The sequence below is a fragment of the Hibiscus syriacus genome, unplaced genomic scaffold (assembly GCF_006381635.1).
Source record: "Hibiscus syriacus cultivar Baekdansim isolate YM2019G1 unplaced genomic scaffold, ASM638163v2 tig00110462_pilon, whole genome shotgun sequence".
NCBI lineage: Eukaryota > Viridiplantae > Streptophyta > Magnoliopsida > Malvales > Malvaceae > Hibiscus > Hibiscus syriacus.
The window spans coordinates 1659017-1682837 of NW_024062747.1; positions in this window are offsets into that span (position 1 = coordinate 1659017).

Sequence of the window (23821 nt, forward strand, 5' to 3'; positions counted from 1 at the left end):
AAAGTTGTCATTCAGGCGAGAGACTTATTTCTTTTCTTAATCTTTTGGATTAAAGTTTACTTTTGTCCTTGTAGTTGATTTAATTTATTATTCTCATCCTATAATATTTTCGTATCAATTTAGTCTTTAAAGTTATTTTGGATTCTCGATATTGATGACCCAAACTTTTTATATGACCCATCATTCCATATCCGGGATGTATTTACATTAGTTTGAAAGTTCAATTATTTGATTCCATAATTTAAACTTTATTAATATATAATAAGTGAAATAGAGCGAAAGAGAGTGTGAGAAAAATTTGGGATTATACACGGTGATGGTCAACCGTTTTTAATGTGGGGGAGAACAATTAGCATATGACGGTGCTTTGAGAGTTTTAAAAGAGAATTAGAGCGAAAGAGAGTGCGAGAGAATTTTAGAATGAGAGGGAAAAATATGATCTTTTGAACGTGAGTCCATATATTGTTGTCTCTATTCCTTATGTTTTGTCATATGATCGTTGTAGGTGTGGATATAAGATGGTGGTAGGTGACTTAAAGTTGTCATTCAGTCGAGAGATTTATTTCTTTTCTTAATCTTTTGGCTTAAAGTTTACTTTTGTCCTTGTAGTTGATTTAATTTATTATTTTCATCCCTATAATATTTTCGTATCAATTTAGTCTTTAAAGTTATTTTGGATTCTCGATATTGATGACCCAAACTTTTTATATGACCCATCATTCCATATCCGGGATGTATTTACATTAGTTTGAAAGTTCAATTATTTGATTCCATAATTTAAACTTTATTAATATATAATAAGTGAAATAGAGTGAAAGAGAGTGTGAGAAAAATTTGGGATTATACACGGTGATGGTCAACCGTTTTTAATATAGGGGAGAACAATTAGCATATGACGGTGCTTTGAGAGTTTTAAAAAGAAAATTAGAGCGAAAGAGAGTGCGAGAGAATTTTAGAATGAGAGGGAAAAATATGATCTTTTGAACGTGAGTCCATATTTATTGTTGTCTCTATTCCTTATGTTTTGTCATATGATCGTTGTAGGTGTGGATATAAGATGGTGGTAGGTGACTTAAAGTTGTCATTCAGTCGAGAGATTTATTTCTTTTCTTAATCTTTTGGCTTAAAGTTTACTTTTGTCCTTGTAGTTGATTTAATTTATTATTTTCATCCCTATAATATTTTCGTATCAATTTAGTCTTTAAAGTTATTTTGGATTCTCGATATTGATGACCCAAACTTTTTATATGACCCATCATTCCATATCCGGGATGTATTTACATTAGTTTGAAAGTTCAATTATGATTCCCTAATTTAAACTTTATTAATATAATAAGTGAAATAGAGCGAAAGAGAGTGTGAGAAAAATTTGGGATTATACACGGTGATGGTCAACCATTTTTAATGTGGGGAGAACAATTAGCATATGACGGTGCTTTGAGAGTTTTAAAAAGAGAATTAGAGCGAAAGAGAGTGCGAGAGAATTTTAGAAAGAGAGGGAAAAAATATGATCTTTTGAACGTGAGTCCATATTTATTGTTGTCTCTATTCCTTATGTTTTGTCATATGATCGTTGTAGGTGTGGATATAAGATGGTGGTAGGTGACTTAAAGTTGTCATTCAGTCGAGAGATTTATTTCTTTTCTTAATCTTTTGGCTTAAAGTTTACTTTTGTCCTTGTAGTTGATTTAATTTATTATTTTCATCCCTATAATATTTTCGTATCAATTTAGTCTTTAAAGTTATTTTGGATTCTCGATATTGATGACCCAAACTTTTTATATGACCCATCATTCCATATCCGGGATGTATTTACATTAGTTTGAAAGTTCAATTATATGATTCCTAATTAAACTTTATTAATATATAATAAGTGAAATAGAGCGAAAGAGAGTGTGAGAAAAATTTGGGATTATACACGGTGATGGTCAACCGTTTTTAATGTGGGGGAGAACAATTAGCATATGACGGTGCTTTGAGAGTTTTAAAAAGAGAATTAGAGCGAAAGAGAGTACGTGAGAATTTTAGAATGAGAGGGAAAAATATGATCTTTTGAACGTGAGTCCATATTTATTGTTGTCTCTATTCCTTATGTTTATATGATCGTTGTAGGTGTGGATATAAGATGGTGGTAGGTGACTTAAAGTTGTCATTCAGTCGAGAGATTTATTTCTTTTCTTAATCTTTTGGCTTAAAGTTTACTTTTGTCCTTGTAGTTGATTTAATTTATTATTTTCATCCCTATAATATTTTCGTATCAATTTAGTCTTTAAAGTTATTTTGGATTCTCGATATTGATGACCCAAACTTTTTATATGACCCATCATTCCATATCCGGGATGTATTTACATTAGTTTGAAAGTTCAATTATATGATTCCTAATTTAAACTTTATTAATATATAATAAGTGAAATAGAGCGAAAGAGAGTGTGAGAAAAATTTGGGATTATACACGGTGATGGTCAACCATTTTTAATGTGGGGGAGAACAATTAGCATATGACGGTGCTTTGAGAGTTTTAAAAAGAGAATTAGAGCGAAAGAGAGTGCGAGAGAATTTTAGAAAGAGAGGGAAAAAATATGATCTTTTGAACGTGAGTCCATATTTATTGTTGTCTCTATTCCTTATGTTTTGTCATATGATCGTTGTAGGTGTGGATATAAGATGGTGGTAGGTGACTTAAAGTTGTCATTCAGTCGAGAGATTTATTTCTTTTCTTAATCTTTTGGCTTAAAGTTTACTTTTGTCCTTGTAGTTGATTTAATTTATTATTTTCATCCCTATAATATTTTCGTATCAATTTAGTCTTTAAAGTTATTTGGATTCTCGATATTGATGACCCAAACTTTTTATATGACCCATCATCCATATCGGGATGTATTTACATTAGTTTGAAAGTTCAATTATTTGATTCCATAATTTAAACTTTATTAATATATAATAAGTGAAATAGAACAAAAGAGAGTGTGAGAAAAATTTGGGATTATACACGGTGATGGTCAACCGTTTTTAATGTGGGGGAGAACAATTAGCATATGACGGTGCTTTGAGAGTTTTAAAAAGAGAATTAGAGCGAAAGAGAGTACGTGAGAATTTTAGAATGAGAGGGAAAAATAATGATCTTTTGAACGTGAGTCCATATTTATTGTTGTCTCTATTCCTTATGTTTTATCATATGATCGTTGTAGGTGTGGATATAAGATGGTGGTAGGTGACTTAAAGTTGTCATTTAGTCGAGAGATTTATTTCTTTTCTTAATCTTTTGGCTTAAAGTTTACTTTTGTCCTTGTAGTTGATTTAATTTATTATTTTCATCCCTATAATATTTTCGTATCAATTTAGTCTTTAAAGTTATTTTGGATTCTCGATATTGATGACCCAAACTTTTTATATGACCCATCATTCCATATCCGGGATGTATTTACATTAGTTTGAAAGTTCAATTATTTGATTCCATAATTTAAACTTTATTATATATAATAAGTGAAATAGAGCGAAAGAGAGTGAGAAAAATTTGGGATTATCCACGGTGATGGTCAACCGTTTTTAATGTGGGGAGAACAATTAGCATATGACGGTGCTTTGAGAGTTTTAAAAAGAGAATTAGAGCGAAAGAGAGTGCGAGAGAATTTTAGAATGAGAGGGAAAAATATGATCTTTTGAACGTGAGTCCATATTTATTGTTGTCTCTATTCCTTATGTTTTGTCATATGATCGTTGTAGGTGTGGATATACGATGGTGGTAGGTGACTTAAAGTTGTCATTCAGTCGAGAGATTTATTTCTTTTCTTAATCTTTTGGCTTAAAGTTTACTTTTGTCCTTGTAGTTGATTTAATTTATTATTTTCATCCCTATAATATTTTCGTATCAATTTAGTCTTTAAAGTTATTTTGGATTCTCGATATTGATGACCCAAACTTTTTATATGACCCATCATTCCATATCCGGGATGTATTTCATTAGTTTGAAAGTTCAATTATTTGATTCCATAATTTAAACTTTATTAATATAATAAGTGAAATAGAGCGAAAGAGAGTGTGAGAAAAATTTGGGATTATACACGGTGATGGTCAACTGTTTTTAATGTAGGGGAGAACAATTAGCATATGACGGTGCTTTGAGAGTTTTAAAAAGAAATTAGAGCGAAAGAGTGCGAGAGAATTTTAGAATGAGAGGAAAAAATATGATCTTTTGAACGTGAGTCCATATTTATTGTTGTCTCTATTCCTTATGTTTTGTCATATGATCGTTGTAGGTGTGGATATAAGATGGTGGTAGGCTTAAAGTTGTCATTCAGTCGAGAGATTTATTTCTTTTCTTAATCTTTTGGCTTAAAGTTTACTTTTGTCCTTGTAGTTGATTTAATTTATTATTTTCATCCCTATAATATTTTCGTATCAATTTAGTCTTTAAAGTTATTTTGGATTCACGATATTGATGACCCAAACTTTTTATATGACCCATCATTCCATATCCGGGATGTATTTACATTAGTTTGAAAGTTCAATTATTTGATTCCATAATTTAAACTTTATTAATATATAATAAGTGAAATAGAGCGAAAGAGAGTGTGAGAAAAATTTGGGATTATACACGGTGATGGTCAACCGTTTTTAATGTGGGGGAGAACAATTAGCATATGACGGTGCTTTGAGAGTTTTAAAAAGAGAATTAGAGCGAAAGAGAGTGCGAGAGAATTTTAGAATGAGAGGGAAAAAATATGATCTTTTGAACGTGATTCCATATTTATTGTTGTCTCTATTCCTTATGTTTTGTCATATGATCGTTGTAGGTGTGGATATAAGATGGTGGTAGGTGACTTAAAGTTGTCATTCAGTCGAGAGATTTATTTCTTTTCTTAATCTTTTGGCTTAAAGTTTACTTTTGTCCTTGTAGTTGATTTAATTTATTATTTTCATCCCTATAATATTTTCGTATCAATTTAGTCTTTAAAGTTATTTTGGATTCTCGATATTGATGACCCAAACTTTTTATATGACCCATCATTCCATATCCGGGATGTATTTACATTAGTTTGAAAGTTCAATTATTTGATTCCATAATTTAAACTTTATTAATATATAATAAGTGAAATAGAGCGAAAGAGAGTGTGAGAAAAATTTGGGATTATACACGGTGATGGTCAACCGTTTTTAATGTGGGGGAGAACAATTAGCATATGACGGTGCTTTGAGAGTTTTAAAAAGAGAATTAGAGCGAAAGAGAGTGCGAGAGAATTTTAGAATGAGAGGGAAAAATATGATCTTTTGAATGGAGTCCATATTTATTGTTGTCTCTATTCCTTATGTTTTGTCATATGATCGTTGTAGGTGTGGATATAAGATGGTGGTAGGTGACTTAAAGTTGTCATTCAGTCGAGAGATTTATTTCTTTTCTTAATCTTTTGGCTTAAAGTTTACTTTTGTCCTTGTAGTTGATTTAATTTATTATTCTCATCCCTATAATATTTTCGTATCAATTTAGTCTTTAAAGTTATTTTGGATTCTCGATATTGATGACCCAAACTTTTTATATGACCCATCATTCCATATCCGGGATGTATTTACATTAGTTTGAAAGTTCAATTATTTGATTCCATAATTTAAACTTTATTAATATATAAGTGAAATAGAGCGAAAGAGAGTGTGAGAAAAATTTGGGATTATACACGGTGATGGTCAACCGTTTTTAATGTGGGGGAGAACAATTAGCATATGACGGTGCTTTGAGAGTTTTAAAAAGAGAATTAGAGCGAAAGAGAGTGCGAGAGAATTTTAGAATGAGAGGGAAAAAATATGATCTTTTGAACGTGAGTCCATATTTATTGTTGTCTCTATTCCTTATGTTTTGTCATATGATCGTTGTAGGTGTGGATATAAGATGGTGGTAGGTGACTTAAAGTTGTCATTCAGGCGAGAGATTTATTTCTTTTCTTAATCTTTTGGATTAAAGTTTACTTTTGTCCTTGTAGTTGATTTAATTTATTATTCTCATCCATATAATATTTTCGTATCAATTTAGTCTTTAAAGTTATTTTGGATTCTCGATATTGATGACCCAAACTTTTTATATGACCCATCATTCCATATCCGGGATGTATTTACATTAGTTTGAAAGTTCAATTATTTGATTCCATAATTTAAACTTTATTAATATATAATAAGTGAAATAGAGCGAAAGAGAGTGTGAGAAAAATTTGGGATTATACACGGTGATGGTCAACCGTTTTTAATGTGGGGGAGAACAATTAGCATATGACGGTGCTTTGAGAGTTTTAAAAAGAGAATTAGAGCGAAAGAGAGTGCGAGAGAATTTTAGAATGAGAGGGAAAAAATATGATCTTTTGAACGTGAGTCCATATTTATTGTTGTCTCTATTCCTTATGTTTTGTCATATGATCGTTGTAGGTGTGGATATAAGATGGTGGTAGGTGACTTAAAGTTGTCATTCAGTCGAGAGATTTATTTCTTTTCTTAATCTTTTGGCTTAAAGTTTACTTTTGTCCTTGTAGTTGATTTAATTTATTATTTTCATCCCTATAATATTTTCGTATCAATTTAGTCTTTAAAGTTATTTTGGATTCTCGATATTGATGACCCAAACTTTTTATATGACCCATCATTCCATATCCGGGATGTATTTACATTAGTTTGAAAGTTCAATTATTTGATTCCATAATTTAAACTTTATTAATATATAATAAGTGAAATAGAGTGAAAGAGAGTGTGAGAAAAATTTGGGATTATACACGGTGATGGTCAACCGTTTTTAATATAGGGGAGAACAATTAGCATATGACGGTGCTTTGAGAGTTTTAAAAAGAAATTAGAGCGAAAGAGAGTGCGAGAGAATTTTAGAATGAGAGGGAAAAATATGATCTTTTGAACGTGAGTCCATATTTATTGTTGTCTCTATTCCTTATGTTTTGTCATATGATCGTTGTAGGTGTGGATATAAGATGGTGGTAGGTGACTTAAAGTTGTCATTCAGTCGAGAGATTTATTTCTTTTCTTAATCTTTTGGCTTAAAGTTTACTTTTGTCCTTGTAGTTGATTTAATTTATTATTTTCATCCCTATAATATTTTCGTATCAATTTAGTCTTTAAAGTTATTTTGGATTCTCGATATTGATGACCCAAACTTTTTATATGACCCATCATTCCATATCCGGGATGTATTTACATTAGTTTGAAAGTTCAATTATATGATTCCCTAATTTAAACTTTATTAATATATAATAAGTGAAATAGAGCGAAAGAGAGTGTGAGAAAAATTTGGGATTATACACGGTGATGGTCAACCAATTTTAATGTGGGGGAGAACAATTAGCATATGACGGTGCTTTGAGAGTTTTAAAAAGAGAATTAGAGCGAAAGAGAGTGCGAGAGAATTTTAGAAAGAGAGGGAAAAAATATGATCTTTTGAACGTGAGTCCATATTTATTGTTGTCTCTATTCCTTATGTTTTGTCATATGATCGTTGTAGGTGTGGATATAAGATGGTGGTAGGTGACTTAAAGTTGTCATTCAGTCGAGAGATTTATTTCTTTTCTTAATCTTTTGGCTTAAAGTTTACTTTTGTCCTTGTAGTTGATTTAATTTATTATTTTCATCCCTATAATATTTTCGTATCAATTTAGTCTTTAAAGTTATTTTGGATTCTCGATATTGATGACCCAAACTTTTTATATGACCCATCATTCCATATCCGGGATGTATTTACATTAGTTTGAAAGTTCAATTATATGATTCCCTAACTTAAACTTTATTAATATATAATAAGTGAAATAGAGCGAAAGAGAGTGTGAGAAAAATTTGGGATTATACACGGTGATGGTCAACCGTTTTTAATGTGGGGGAGAACAATTAGCATATGACGGTGCTTTGAGAGTTTTAAAAAGAGAATTAGAGCGAAAGAGAGTACGTGAGAATTTTAGAATGAGAGGGAAAAATAATGATCTTTTGAACGTGAGTCCATATTTATTGTTGTCTCTATTCCTTATGTTTTATCATATGATCGTTGTAGGTGTGGATATAAGATGGTGGTAGGTGACTTAAAGTTGTCATTCAGTCGAGAGATTTATTTCTTTTCTTAATCTTTTGGCTTAAAGTTTACTTTTGTCCTTGTAGTTGATTTAATTTATTATTTTCATCCCTATAATATTTTCGTATCAATTTAGTCTTTAAAGTTATTTTGGATTCTCGATATTGATGACCCAAACTTTTTATATGACCCATCATTCCATATCCGGGATGTATTTACATTAGTTTGAAAGTTCAATTATATGATTCCCTAATTTAAACTTTATTAATATATAATAAGTGAAATAGAGCGAAAGAGAGTGTGAGAAAAATTTGGGATTATACACGGTGATGGTCAACCATTTTTAATGTGGGGGAGAACAATTAGCATATGACGGTGCTTTGAGAGTTTTAAAAAGAGAATTAGAGCGAAAGAGAGTGCGAGAGAATTTTAGAAAGAGAGGGAAAAAATATGATCTTTTGAACGTGAGTCCATATTTATTGTTGTCTCTATTCCTTATGTTTTTTCATATGATCGTTGTAGGTGTGGATATAAGATGGTGGTAGGTGACTTAAAGTTGTCATTCAGTCGAGAGATTTATTTCTTTTCTTAATCTTTTGGCTTAAAGTTTACTTTTGTCCTTGTAGTTGATTTAATTTATTATTTTCATCCCTATAATATTTTCGTATCAATTTAGTCTTTAAAGTTATTTTGGATTCTCGATATTGATGACCCAAACTTTTTATATGACCCATCATCCCATATTCGGGATGTATTTACATTAGTTTGAAAGTTCAATTATTTGATTCCATAATTTAAACTTTATTAATATATAATAAGTGAAATAGAACAAAAGAGAGTGTGAGAAAAATTTGGGATTATACACGGTGATGGTCAACCGTTTTTAATGTGGGGGAGAACAATTAGCATATGACGGTGCTTTGAGAGTTTTAAAAAGAGAATTAGAGCGAAAGAGAGTACGTGAGAATTTTAGAATGAGAGGGAAAAATAATGATCTTTTGAACGTGAGTCCATATTTATTGTTGTCTCTATTCCTTATGTTTTATCATATGATCGTTGTAGGTGTGGATATAAGATGGTGGTAGGTGACTTAAAGTTGTCATTCAGTCGAGAGATTTATTTCTTTTCTTAATCTTTTGGCTTAAAGTTTACTTTTGTCCTTGTAGTTGATTTAATTTATTATTTTCATCCCTATAATATTTTCGTATCAATTTAGTCTTTAAAGTTATTTTGGATTCTCGATATTGATGACCCAAACTTTTTATATGACCCATCATTCCATATCCGGGATGTATTTACATTAGTTTGAAAGTTCAATTATTTGATTCCATAATTTAAACTTTATTAATATATAATAAGTGAAATAGAGCGAAAGAGAGAGTGAGAAAAATTTGGGATTATCCACGGTGATGGTCAACCGTTTTTAATGTGGGGGAGAACAATTAGCATATGACGGTGCTTTGAGAGTTTTAAAAAGAGAATTAGAGCGAAAGAGAGTGCGAGAGAATTTTAGAATGAGAGGGAAAAAATATGATCTTTTGAACGTGAGTCCATATTTATTGTTGTCTCTATTCCTTATGTTTTGTCATATGATCGTTGTAGGTGTGGATATACGATGGTGGTAGGTGACTTAAAGTTGTCATTCAGTCGAGAGATTTATTTCTTTTCTTAATCTTTTGGCTTAAAGTTTACTTTTGTCCTTGTAGTTGATTTAATTTATTATTTTCATCCCTATAATATTTTCGTATCAATTTAGTCTTTAAAGTTATTTTGGATTCTCGATATTGATGACCCAAACTTTTTATATGACCCATCATTCCATATCCGGGATGTATTTTCATTAGTTTGAAAGTTCAATTATTTGATTCCATAATTTAAACTTTATTAATATATAATAAGTGAAATAGAGCGAAAGAGAGTGTGAGAAAAATTTGGGATTATACACGGTGATGGTCAACTGTTTTTAATGTAGGGGAGAACAATTAGCATATGACGGTGCTTTGAGAGTTTTAAAAAGAAAATTAGAGCGAAAGAGTGTGCGAGAGAATTTTAGAATGAGAGGAAAAAAAATATGATCTTTTGAACGTGAGTCCATATTTATTGTTGTCTCTATTCCTTATGTTTTGTCATATGATCGTTGTAGGTGTGGATATAAGATGGTGGTAGGTGACTTAAAGTTGTCATTCAGTCGAGAGATTTATTTCTTTTCTTAATCTTTTGGCTTAAAGTTTACTTTTGTCCTTGTAGTTGATTTAATTTGTTATTTTCATCCCTATAATATTTTCGTATCAATTTAGTCTTTAAAGTTATTTTGGATTCTCGATATTGATTACCCAAACTTTTTATATGACCCATCATTCCATATCCGGGATGTATTTACATTAGTTTGAAAGTTCAATTATATGATTCCCTAACTTAAACTTTATTAATATATAATAAGTGAAATAGAGCGAAAGAGAGTGTGAGAAAAATTTGGGATTATACACGGTGATGGTCAACCATTTTTAATGTGGGGGAGAACAATTAACATATGACGGTGCTTTGAGAGTTTTAAAAAGAGAATTAGAGCGAAAGAGAGTGCGAGAGAATTTTAGAATGAGAGGGAAAAAATATGATCTTTTGAACGTGAGTCCATATTTATTGGTGTCTCTATTCCTTATGTTTTGTCATATGATCGTTGTAGGTGTGGATATAAGATGGTGGTAGGTGACTTAAAGTTGTCATTCAGTCGAGAGATTTATTTCTTTTCTTAATCTTTTGGCTTAAAGTTTACTTTTGTCCTTGTAGTTGATTTAATTTATTATTTTCATCCCTATAATATTTCGTATCAATTAGTCTTTAAAGTTATTTTGGATTCTCGATATTGATGACCCAAACTTTTTATATGACCCATCATTCCATATCCGGGATGTATTTACATTAGTTTGAAAGTTCAATTATTTGATTCCCTAATTTAAACTTTATTAATATATAATAAGTGAAATAGAGCGAAAGAGAGTGTGAGAAAAATTTGGGATTATACACGGTGATGGTCAACCGTTTTTAATGTGGGGGAGAACAATAGCATATGACGGTGCTTTGAGAGTTTTAAAAGAGAATTAGAGCGAAAGAGAGTGCGAGAGAATTTTAGAATGAGAGGGAAAAAATATGATCTTTTGAACGTGTGTCCATATTTATTGTTGTCTCTATTCCTTATGTTTTGTCATATGATCGTTGTAGGTGTGGATATAAGATGGTGGTAGGTGACTTAAAGTTGTCATTCAGTCGAGAGATTTATTTCTTTTCTTAATCTTTTGGCTTAAAGTTTACTTTTGTCCTTGTAGTTGATTTAATTTATTATTTTCATCCCTATAATATTTTCGTATCAATTTAGTCTTTAAAGTTATTTTGGATTCTCGATATTGATGACCCAAACTTTTTATATGACCCATCATTCCATATCCGGGATGTATTTACATTAGTTTGAAAGTTCAATATTTGATTCCATAATTTAAACTTTATTAATATATAATAAGTGAAATAGAGCGAAAGAGAGTGTGAGAAAAATTTGGGATTATACACGGTGATGGTCAACCGTTTTTAATGTGGGGAGAACAATTAGCATATAACGGTTCTTTGAGAGTTTTAAAAAGAGAATTAGAGCGAAAGAGAGTGCGAGAGAATTTTAGAATGAGAGGGAAAAAATATGATCTTTTGAACGTGAGTCCATATTTATTGTTGTCTCTATTCCTTATGTTTTGTCATATGATCGTTGTAGGTGTGGATATAGATGGTGGTAGGTGACTTAAAGTTGTCATTCAGTCGAGAGATTATTTCTTTTCTTAATCTTTTGGCTTAAAGTTTACTTTTGTCCTTGTAGTTGATTTAATTTATTATTTTCATCCCTATAATATTTTCGTATCAATTTAGTCTTTAAAGTTATTTTGGATTCTCGATATTGATGACCCAAACTTTTTATATGACCCATCATTCCATATCCGGGATGTATTTACATTAGTTTGAAAGTTCAATTATTTGATTTCATAATTTAAACTTTATTAATATATAATAAGTGAAATAGAGCGAAAGAGAGTGTGAGAAAAATTTGGGATTATACACGGTGATGGTCAACCGTTTTTAATGTGGGGAGAACAATTAGCATATGACGGTGCTTTGAGAGTTTTAAAAAGAGAATTAGAGCAAAAGAGAGTGCGAGAGAATTTTAGAATGAGAGGGAAAAAATATGATCTTTTGAACGTGAGTCCATATTTATTCTTGTCTCTATTCCTTATGTTTTGTCATATGATCGTTGTAGGTGTGGATATAAGATGGTGGTAGGCATGGGCGGACCCAGGACAAAAATTCAGGGGTTGCACAAAAAAATTCTTATAAATTTTTTTAGGGGTTGCACAATATTAAAGGTGACACTTGTATTAATTAAAAAAATTAGAAAAAATTAACACTAAGTAGTCAATTTTGTTGTATAATTTTTTTTCTATAAGAATTTAACTGAAATATAAGGATTCTACCTAAAAATCACAAAATATATATATAAAAATACTAAAATAATAACATTTGATCAATGTTCCTCATAATTTGAGGGGTTGCCCTTGCTACCCCTGGCAACCTCCTAGGTCCGCCCCTGGTGGTAGGTGACTTAAAGTTGTCATTCAGTCGAGAGATTTATTTCTTTTCTTAATCTTTTGGCTTAAAGGTTATTTTTGTTCTTGTAGTTGATTTAATTTATGATTTTCATCCCTATAATATTTTCGTATCAATTTAGCCTTTAAAGTTATTTAGGGGCATCAACCTAGCCCTCGAGAAATTTGTTTTGACTAACAAAACTGTTAGTCTTCTATGTCTGTGAACACCAGTAATTTCCACGTTAGCCAATATTACCGACGTGGCTTGATGATGACGTGACATTTATTAAATAAATAAATAATAAAATATTTACTAAACACAATAGTTAGAAAGAAAATCCCCAAGATTTTAACATAGTCCCTTAATCTCACTAAAATAAATAATAAATTTTTGGAATTTTTTTCTAACTGTTGTGTTTAGTAAATATTTTAACTTAATCCCTTAATCCACATACGCAAAAGATTAACGATTATGTTTGTCAGAACGGTCAACGAACTTTGATGGCTAGAATGATGCCCCTAAATAACTTCAACGGCTAAATTGATGTAAAAATACCATAGAGGTGAAAATGAAGAGTTGTGTCTACTACATACAAAAGCAAAACTAATACTTAGGCCTAATCTTTTTATCATTAGACGTAGAGATGGTCAATTATCACCATATTAATTTTTGGTTATTGAATTCATAATGTGTCCAAACTTCATCTTTCATGACCCTTTAAATTGGAGTGATGTGATGGGTCATGGTTCTGTAGTCTTCTGAAACGATTAAACGATGTATCTGAAATAATATTTTCGAAACGATACTGATGTGGATATAATAAACTTATATTTAAATTCATCAAGTTATTTTGATTTTAAATTAGTATTTTTTTAATTGACGTATAAATCAATCATTCTATTCAAATTTCAATAAATAAATTATTGGTGTAATGCTAAAAAATTACATTACTTTCATAAATTTATTTGATACCAAATTTAGGGTTTAAAAGTAAACGTCCCCGTTTAAAAAACCATCTTAATATGTTATTATATCATGTCATGAAGTGAGGTGATTGGAACCCTAAACTAAAAGTTCAAAAGTAGGGGGTTAAGAGATTGTAATTGATTGAAATGATTGAAAATTGGCTTGGCTCGTAACATTAGTCGTCACTCGGCAATGTGTTGGAAACTAAGACGCGTTCCTTGTTAGACTAGTACAACTTACCTGAAATATTATTACTAACGCATCTGTTTGTCAAGTACCTGTAGGGTCCCGTAGGATTGAAATTGAATGTTGCCTAACTTGTTTGCACGAGCAATATTAATCGATCAACTTAAGATGATGAATTGTTTTTTCATTTGCAGAGGGGATGACGGCAAGGTGTTCGATAAATTGCCAAAACGAGGGTTTTGTTTGTATCTTAGATTGGCAAAAGATTTTGAGGGTCGTGGATCCGAATAACTTCAAGGCCAAGTTTGTCTTCTTCGTCGCGACCAAAACTTTATGGTGGGCAATGTTCCCTTGTTGGTGAGAGCATTAGTAAATGAACCATCTCAATCTGTGACTCGGACCCAATATTTATGTCTATTGTTGAGATAAATTAACCATAAATTTTTGCGCAAACATTTTGCCTTTAATGAGATTTCTTCCATGAAATGTAGAGGTGGGATGTTTTATCCGAATGAAACCATGGGGTAGTTAGCATATGAACAAAATTGAATTATCTATATTATTGTACGTGATGGATGGTACGTGTTTAGTCCTTTCTTTGTTTGCTAACTCAACTGTTGAAATTCATTTTCTTTCAAATTTATCTTTCAATAAAATAAGTGATCTGATCAACTTAAAAGTAATTTAAAATAAATTATAATTATTTGATACATTAATATTATATTATAAATTATTTTGGAATAAAAAACTGAAGCAAAAAGAAGAGATATAAAAATAAAGAGAAAATTTTGTATTATTATCTCAATCTAAATTATATATGATACTTCCTTTAAACTCCATATATATATAGATATTATGAGTAGATATCATATAAAACAATAATCTTAATGTATATTAAAGTCCTAATAATAAAATATATCAAAGTCATATTTAATACATAATGTTTTAATTATAATAAATATCTACATAAATAAATATTCATAAAATAAATATTATTTTTATTTGTTAAATATAATTTAAAAACAAATTATAATTTTACGTTGTCAATGTTAATAATAATAATAATAATAATAATAATAATATGAATTAATAATTGTCAATAAAATAAAACAAGAGAAAATGATTGTATATAAGGTTCATTAAATTTGCGTCTCGAGAGTTTCAATCTCTCTTCTCAACTACTAAAGGCGAAAAGGAAATGGAAATCTGAAAGAAAAAAACACACAGAAAAGTGAGGACCCAATATACAATTTTCTATGCATTGGTATTCTATTTTTATTTTCTTTCTTTCTCTTTCAATTTATTAATTTAATAATATTAATTTACAGTCATATTTGAAATATAATATTATTCTATATTGGAAATTAATATATTTATCAGATTCACCCCAATTTGATCATAGAAGAAAGAGAAAAATTGAAAGAAGGGGTTTTGTGGGGTTTGAAGAGATATGTTGAGTGAGTGCACGTGTGGTTACTTGTGTCCACAGTCCACGTGCATCTGTTTTTATTCACTCAAAAATTGATTGATTTTTGTCTTCTTAGTTTGAGTAAACTACCCTCGAGGTCACTTAATTATGAATTTGTTAGCAAATCAGATCTCCTTTTTCTCTAAAAGTTATAACTAATCACTCAATTAAAACATAACTACAAACATATCATTCTATCTTTAAATATTAGATGAAATAATTGAAACTTATATAATTTATCATTTTTGTCTTAATTTAGAATAATTCAATAAGTTTTACCCTTTATATTTAAAGATTCATCATTTTAGTCTTTATTCTTCTCTTAAATTGCTTATTTTTCTCTTAAAAACATTATATTGCTTCCATGTTATTTTCCTAGTGTAATAATAATTTAATAATAATTTATTTTTGTTTATGACAGAATGTAATTATCCAACTACTGCTTTGATTCGATTGACGTATTTGATTTCATAATATTATAAAAAAGAATAAAGTGATAAAAATTTAAATATGAATGATTAAATTGTTGAATACATTTTGATATTTCGATATAACAAATTAAGATAAATGAATTTTAAGATTTTTCAAATGATTTTCTAAGTATATTCGATATAATTATTCAGATATCAAAACATTACTCTAAATCTTTCAAAAGTCATTCTTAATCCTTACTCAAGTGTAAAATTAAGTTTTAATCTTAAAACAATTTCAAAATAATTTTACAAAGTATTTCGAACCATTTCAAAGCCAAAAATTTCAGTTTGTCCAGAGGGAACCGATTCCCCCCTGAATGGTTTGGCTCCGAGATTTCCAGTATACTCAGAGGGAACCAATTCCCCCCCAGGGGTATCGATCCCCCCTTTTTGTAGCGATCGAAATATTTGAATTTTACACTTAGGGAATCGATTCCCTAAGAGGGGTACCGATTTCCCCACGCTCCAAGCTGTTTTATTAATTGATTTCACACAAAAACGGCTATATTATCTTCACTAATCATCCCCAACGTTCAGAAATGATTCAAGGTGTATTTAAGCAAGCTTAGGAGCCATTGATCAAAAACAAGAAACATCAAGCAACTAGAATCAAGAGAGAATTAAAGAGAAAACATCAAACCTCAAGTTTGAGCATTTCAAGCCTATTTTTTATTCAATATTCATTTTGCTTTCAAGAACACTTATTGTGCTCAATTGTATTCATTTTTTAGTGTTCTTTTCTTTGTCCTAGAATTGTGCAAACAATCTACCTTGTGAGGATTTCCTTGTAAGTTTGTAAAATTTGTATTATTCTCTTTGGGAGAGAGTGTTCTCAAGAATTTGGGGTATAATTCTTGAGGGTTTGTAAGGTTACTCTTTGTCCTCAAAAGAAAGACAAATTAGTGAATTTGTGAAAAATCCTTAGTGTGGATAGCTAAGGTAGTGGACTTAGACTTTGGTTGATAAAGTCGAACCACTCTAAATCGATGTGCAATAACTTTTAATTTTCTGCAAAAGTTTCCACCAAAATTTTAATTGCCAATTCACCCCCCTCTTGGCCGATTCCGTCAATCGATTAACTCAACAATTGACATCAGAGCCTAACTCATTTGAAGGTTTAATCGCCTCTTGTCGATTCGGGAAGAGTTATATCGATCAAAGTTTAATGGCCTCCGCTTCAAACTTCGACTTCGGTCTCAATTCGATGCCCGTCAACAAGCCTCCTTTCTTCAATGGGGCTAACTATGCCTATTGGAAGAATAGAATGATTTACTTTATTCAAGCAAGTGACATGGGAGCATGAAATGTCGTAGTAGAAGGATACATCAAGCTTTTCACTCATCAAAGATTGTGGAGTGAAGGAGAGACAAAAATGTTCCAGCTCAACTCCAAAGCCATCCATATATTTTGTGCTCTTGGACCAGATGAATACGAAAGAGTCTCATCTTGTACAACCACCAAAGAAATATAGGACAAACTTCAAGTCACTCATGAAGGTACCGATGAGGTAAAAGAAATCTAAAATTAGTATTTTAAACGCATAGCTATGAAAATTTCAGGATGAAACCAAAAAGATATCAAAGCTATGACGGATATTTTCAACGATTGTCAATGGTCTCAAATCATATGGAGAGATCATTTCAAATGAAAAGCTTGTGAAGAAGTTAGTCTACTCTCTTCCAAAATCGTGGCAATCAAAGAAGACGGCAATCATCGAGTCTAAGGACCTAACGTCCTTAACTCTTGAAGAGCTAATCGGTTCACTCCTCACTCATGAAATGATGCTGAAGATGAGGTGGACCTTGATAAAATTGAAGAGACACCAAAGGAGAAGGAAAATGAGAAAAAGAAATATTGGAGTTGATCTCAAATCCACAAAAGATGAGAGTGATTCGGATGAAGATGATGATGACGAGGAAATGGCATTGTTTGCCAAACGGTTCAGAAAAATGATGAGACCTTACCGAGAAAGAAAATTCAAACAAAATGAATGCCTCAAAAATGAATCAAAAGAGAAGGACCCGATCATTTGCTATGAATGCAAAAAACCAGGGCATGTCAAATATGATTGCCCACAATTGAAGAGGAAGGGTCAATCAAAGAATAAGCACAAGGATCATGTGACTACATGAAGCGATGAAGAAGGTTCCGATGAAGAGGAACAAGAAGTAGCAAACTTGTGCTTGATGGCATTCGGGGAAGATTCTAAGGTAACCTCTAACTCATCTGATTTTGATGATTTATCCTATGATGAGCTATTAGAGGAATATAATGGGTTGGCTTCGGATTATGAGAAATTTTTTTTAAAATATAAAAATGATGTTTCAAATTGAAAAATGAAAATAAATCATATCCAAAACCAACAACGATCTTGAAAGTAAAATCAAAGATTTGCAAATCAAACTAGAAGAGTTTGAAAAGAAAAATTTAGATTTGCAAAATTTACTTTCAACGTCAATGATGATCATCAAAAGAAAATTGATGATCTTAAAGCTTCTTTTGATAAAGTTGGAACAAGACGTTTTGAAAGTGGAGAAAATTTGAAATCCAACTTTGTTAGAAAAAGTTTTAAAAACTACAATCATAGAGGTCCCCAAAGAGTTTCTAATGGAAAAATCGTTATAAGTATATGGGTTCCTAAAGAGCTCATTACTACTAAAGATAAGGATATCCTACACAAATGGATACCTAACGGGACTAGAATTTTGGAAACTAATGAATATGGACCCAAAAGAATTTGGGTACCAAAAATTAGAAATTAATCTATGTTTGTAGGAAAAGGAGCATTGCTACAAGGCACGGGAAATAAATTCAAACTCATGGTACCTTGATAGTGGATGCTCAAGACACATGACCGGAGACAAAATCCGGTTCACTAAGCTTAACGCCAAAAATGGAGGAGAAGTGACTTTTGGTGATGATTCAAAAGGTCACATTGATGGTATTGGTACTATTGTTAATACCTCTTCCATACAAATTAAGAATGTTTTATATGTGAATGGATTAAAGCATAATCTATTAAGTATTAGTCAATTTTGTGATAAGGGATTCAATGTCATGTTTGATATTAATGGTTGTAAAGTCATTGACATTGCATCTAATCAGATTATGCTTGTTGGTAATAGAATAGGAAATATACATGGCATTTAGATTCTATTGATATGACTAATTTGTGCCTAGCTAAGGATGAACATGATAGTTGGTTATGGCATAGAAGACTAGGACATGCTAGTATGAGTGTTTTGGCAACGGCTAATTCAAGGTGATTTAGTTCGAGGGTTGACTAAGCTTAAATTGATAATGATAAAATCTGTGATGCTTGTGCTAAAGGAAAACAAAAGCGAGTTTCTTTTAAATCCATTAATGACGTATCAATAGTAGAGTATTACAATTGATCCATATAGTCTTTTGGGCCAACTAGGACTAGCTTGGGTGGAAAACAATATACATTTGTCTTGGTAGATGACTATTCTAGATATACTTGAGTTCTATTTTTAAGTACTAAAGATGAAGCATTAGAACATTTCATCACATTTTCAAAATAATCCAAAATGATAAAGGTTACCAATAACTAGTGTTAGGAGTGATCATGGCACTGAATTGAAAATCTTGGATTTACTGAGTTTTGTAATTCTAATGGTATTAGCCATAATTTTTCAGCACCTAGAACCCCTCAACAAAAGGAATTGTGAAAGGAAAAATCGAACTTTAGAAGAAATGGCTAGAACCATGCTTTGTGAAAATAATTTGCCAAAATATTTTTGGGCGGAAGCCAAAAATACCGCTTGTTATGTTATAAATCGAGTAATGATTAGGCCAATTTTAAAGAAAACTCCATATGAAATTTCAAAAATAAAAAGCCTAACATTAGCTATTTCATCCTTTCGGATGTAAATGTTTTGTTTTAAACAACGGTAAAGAAAACCTTGGCAATTTGATGCTAAAAGTGATGAAGGAATTTTTCTGGGTTATTCCTTAAATTCTAAAGCTTATCGAGTATTTAATAAAAGAACTTTAGTTGTAGAAGAGTCTATACATGTTGTTTTCGACGATAATTCCCTTCCGAGGAAGGTTTTTGTGGAATGAGATGTAGGTGTTATAAATACAAATGACGTTAGACATGACGTTGGAGAACCATCATCAAAGGAAGAAACGAAAAATGAGAAACTCATGATCCTCTTGAGAATCCAAATATTGAAGAAAGTGAAGTATCTTATCCAAGAGAGTACACCTATGTCAATGATGGTGAGATTATAGGTGATCCATCCAAAGGGGTAACAACTCGATCTTCTCTTAGAAATATTTGTAATTATGTTGCATTATTTCATGCATAGAGCCTAAGAATATTAAAGAAGCATTAAATGATGAACATTGGATTATGGCTATGCAAGAAGAATTAAATCAATTTGAGAGAAGTAAAGTATATACATTAGTTGAAAGGCCTAGTAATAAATCTACTGTTGGTACTAGATAGGTATTTAGAAATAAGCTTGATGAGAGTGGTAATATAGTGAGAAACAAGGCTAGACTTGTTGCTCAAGGGTATACTCAAGAAGAAGGCATAGACTATGATGAAACATACGCTCCCGTAGCTAGGATGGAAGCAATTAGAATATTATTAGCATTTGCATGTTTTCATGAATTTAAATTATATCAAATGGATGTTAAAAGTGCATTTTTAAATGGTTTATAAAGGAAGAAGTGTATGTGGAACAACCTCCAGGTTTTGAAGATTCAAAATTTCCGGATCATGTTCTTAAATTGATAAAACCTCTTTACGGTTTAAAACAAGCTCCTAGAGCTTGGTATGAAAGATTGTCAAATTTTTTAATTGAAAAAGGTTTTTCAAAAGGGAAGGTTGACACTACATTGTTTTTAAAGCATAAAGGTAAAGATTTATTAGTAGTTCAAATTTATGTTGATGATATAATTTGGTTCTAATGATGGTTCTTTGCCAAGAATTTCTAAGCTAATGCAAAGTGAGTTTGAGATGAGCATGATGGGGGAGCTCTCATTTTTCTTGGGACTCCAAATAAAGCAAAGAAAAGATGACATCTTCATCAATCAAGCTAAGTACGTCAAAGATATGCTCAAGAAATTTGGACTGGAAAATGGGAAACCTCATGACACTCCAATGAGCTCTTCAACAAAGCTTGACTTAGATGAAGGAGGTAAATGTGTAGATGTTAAATTATATCGGTCAATGATTGGCTCTTTGCTATCTAACTGCAAGTAGACCGGACATTATGTTTAGTGTCTGCTTATGTGCTAGATTTCAATCATGTCCTAAGGAATCACATTTACTGGCTGTTAAGAGAATCTTTAGATACCTTAAGGACACTCCTAGTTTAGGACTTTGGTATCCTAGAAACTCTAGCTTTATCTTGCATGCTTTTTCTGATGCGGATTATGGAGGATGCAAATTAGATAGGAAAAGCACATCCGGTACTTGCCAATTCCTTGGAAATATGTTGATTTCTTGGTTTTCAAAGAAACAAAATTGTGTTGCATTATCTACCACTGAAGCGGAATATATTTCAGTCGGTAGTTGTTGTGCACAAGTTTATGGATGAAACAACACTTTTTGATTATGGAATTGAAGTAAGTACTATTCCTATCAAGTGTGACATCTAGTGCTATTTGTCTCACTAAAAATCCATCCACACTCTAGAACTAGCACATTGAAATAAGACATCACTTCATTAGAGACCATGTCATTAAGGAAGATGTAGTTCTAGAATTGTTGATACTTTGCACCAATTAGAGGATATCTTTACAAAACCTTTAGACAAAGAAGATTTTGGACACTTATGAGAATTAGGTTTAACTGACCTATCTTCACTTAGTGTTTAAAATAGTTTTAGCACTTTTAAGACTAAATGAAAATTGCTAATTTTATTGCATTCTTGCTATTAGTTAGGGGGAGTTTATGATTCTTGATGAAAAATTAATTTTATATTCAAATATCGTTTAAAGATTAATTTGATTGTTTGAACATGATTAATTTTCAATATATGAGTTACCAATACCACTAGAGAAAATTAATTTAGCATTTTATGTGATTAAAATCAGATTTTAGCAATTTAGTGCAGAGGGAATCGATACCCCCATGAGGGAACCGATTCCCCCTGGGGTACTGGTTATAACACGGGCAGAACCCTTAAAAATTTCAAAACCTCTTCTTTCTATCATTGCCGCCGTTCTTCCCCTCTACTCTCAAATCCATTTTTGCCTTAAAACAACGGTTTTAATCAGAATTCACTTCAAATCATCTTCTAAATCTGCTAGCATCATTAAAATCGTGCAAACAACATCAAAATCCACTCAATCTCATCTTTCAAGGTAAAATTTTCTAAACTCTCTTTTTCATTGATTTTGAACATATGACTAGTTTTAATTAGTTCTAGATAGAAATAGTGATCGGACATTGATTGTTTAGTGATTAGAAACTAGATATCACAACTAATTTCATTAAAACACAAGAATTTTTCGAAATTTTGAAATAAAAAAATTTTGTTTTTCAAATTTTTGTGTTGATTGAATTATGTTGTTGTTATGAAAACTATACATATATTGTTTTTCAAAACCTTATTTTTCAATAGTTTTCAAAAACTTGCCCATTAAGATTAATTTAGAGAACCTTGAAATATTGAGGACTCAATTGAGATTTGGGGATGATTAAATTGCATACATTTGTTTTCTAAATGCAGGTTATTCATTTTATTATGTTTTCCTAAACCATGTCCAATCCTAAACGTGCTAGGTCTTCATCTAGTCGCTCACGTCAACCATCCACCTCCAAATCCTCCTCTTATTCCTGAAAATCCATTCCTAACTGATCCCAATATAACTATCCAAAATTCATGCTTCAATCATCTTGGTCCTAGATCATCGTTTTTGGTATTATCAATATTTCGACTCTTACAAATTAGAGAAAACGTATCCTTCGTCAAGCTATGTTAGAAATTAATTTTAAATATCTTCCTCTTTTACAAGAGTGGAAATTTGACAAACTCTTTGAACTTGAACCCATTGTTACCATCAACTTGTTGTATCTCTTCTATTCTAATTCCGTTTGTGTTAAAAATCGAACTGAAACCGAAACCATAGGAGTTCGTTCCTACCTCCTAGGACAATTTTATATATTGACTCGCCTACATAGCCAATGCATTCGGATTAGATAATGATGGTATTTCAAATGAAAAACAAATTTTAGGTTCTCGTTATAAAAGAAGGGATAGTGCAAGTGTCTTAGACCTTCATGAACGTTTTCTTCATCTAATGATTTCTTGGTGGTTTCGACCATCCGTAGGTCGTTATTCTACTCTTAGAGCCTTGGATCTTTGGTGGTTACATTGTTTTGAAAACAATATTAAAATAAACCTACCTCAGATCATTTTTGCTGAAATTGTTGAAACCGTAAATCTTGTTCCTAACAAGAAACTCTGTTCATCTCTAGTTTACGGTTGCATTTTGAGTAATCTTTTTTTCTAAAGTCGGGCTTAGAGTTGGTCTAGATGCCTCATTTCCTCTCAAGAAACAAATTAATTTTCTTTCCTTAATGAGAGCAGGATGGATTAAGGATAAGGAAACCGGTGAATGGGTTCGATCTTCTGAAAATACTCCAGGAGCTAGTTCTTCACGAGCACAACCAGATGTTGACGACGATCCCGAGCTTGAACAATTAATGCGAGACATCGATGAAGCCGAAGATGAGCCTGACCAGCCCGAGGAGTAAGCACAACAAATGCATCAAAGGCCTCCATATTTCAATCCTTTATGGAGACATTCGATTTCCGATATGCGACCATGGATTCGCGCTTTACTTCTATAGAGTCCCATTTCTCCACAATGGGAGCTCAACAATTAGAAATTCTCCGAGAGATGCGCACAAACAATGCTTCGATGAATGAACGTATTGATGCACTCTCACATGAGATGGTCGTTATGCGAGCTCACTTTCCTGATGATCCGGATGTTTAATTCTATGTTTCGCTTTAGAACTTTGAACTAAAAGATTATTGTTTCAACTTTTTGAATATTTTGGATTGTTTGATTTTG